The 1,194-nt window shown below is 45.4% G+C and overlaps 1 protein-coding gene across 1 annotated transcript in view; it reads right to left on the reverse strand.

Annotated features, from left to right (window-relative positions):
- Positions 1-1,008: 1,008 nt before the first annotated feature.
- Positions 1,009-1,194, reverse strand: part of LOC143106513 (tripartite motif-containing protein 16-like) — a 5,795-nt gene continuing 5,609 nt past the window's right edge. The window contains exon 8 of the mRNA XM_076270817.1: positions 1,009-1,194. This exon is cut by the window's right edge and continues 627 nt beyond it. The gene's annotated coding sequence lies outside the window, so the exon portion shown is untranslated.

The following is a 1,194-nucleotide window of genomic DNA, read 5'->3' on the forward strand; positions in this document are numbered from 1 at the left end:
AGCACAACTCCAGAACCTTGTTAAGAGGGCAGGAGAACCTAAAGCACAACTCCAGAACCTTGTTAAGAGGGCAGGGGAAATAATGGGGACTCAGCCCCCATCCTCCTTAAGTAAGATTTGTGAGGACACAGTTAGGAAACAAGGATTTAGGAGCCACAGACCCAACTCATGTACTAAACACACAGTACAAGCTGATGCCTCTGGGCAAAAGATACCGACTCCATGTAGGCTCACACACACACACACACAGTCAGACACAGACACACACACACACACACACACTAGCGCAGGTCCATGCAGTGGTGTTGGGCTCTAGCTGAAGAGCTTGATGAAGCAGCCCTGGCAGTATGGCTTGTGGTTCTGCTCCTTGAAGGTGCCCTTGTTGAGCTGCTTGAGGCAGAAGCTGCAGACGAAGTGCTCGGGGTGGAACTTCTTGGCCATGATGGTGCTGATGCAGCAGCCCGTGATGGGCCGTGATCTGTGCATGAGTGTGTGTGTAGCACTACTAACCTGTAATGGGATGTGATCTGTGCATGAGTGTCTGTAACACTACTAACCTGCATGTAACTGAGTCACAATAACTTCACTGCTGATATAGGACCTAGCCAAGCCCAGGGTAGAGTGTGTGAGTGAATGTGGTCTGGACTCTATGCAGGAGGGTCATTGTGTCAGAGATTCTGACAGTTCCTGCCTTGTGATCCACACTCACTCCCATTCTGGTATCTGGCCACTAAAGGGAGTTGTGTCTCTTCATCACTGTGCCTGAATGAGGAGCCAGAGCCAGAGAGGGCCAGACTCCAGGACTGATCTGACCTTTTGATCCTAGTTTCAGACTGACACACACACACTCTCCCACATCATGCACTGATATCTGAGCCCCAGACCCTTTGTTATTTATTCAAACAATTTTAACAATTTGAACAAACAATTATTAAAGGTTTGAGAAACAAACATGGATTATTTTCATTGATTACATGACTCAGACAGATGAAATATACTCCATCAACAGTAGTGATCATGTGGGCTATTATTAAAAAATAAATGTAACATCCACCATAACACATACATATGGTACATTTTGTATGCAAGTCTTTTGGGGCAGCCATATCAGCTATGTTGCAACATGAAGTGTACATTTCATCATACACCAAACATCTTTTTTTAATCTCTTCAGTACCAGCTCATAAATATCCA

This window comes from Alosa pseudoharengus, unplaced genomic scaffold, assembly GCF_046254945.1.
Source record: "Alosa pseudoharengus isolate Yale_2024_CS ecotype anadromous, Long Island Sound unplaced genomic scaffold, YU_APseudo_1.1 YU_APseudo_1.1_scf_6, whole genome shotgun sequence".
NCBI classification, from domain to species: Eukaryota; Metazoa; Chordata; class Actinopteri; order Clupeiformes; family Clupeidae; genus Alosa; species Alosa pseudoharengus.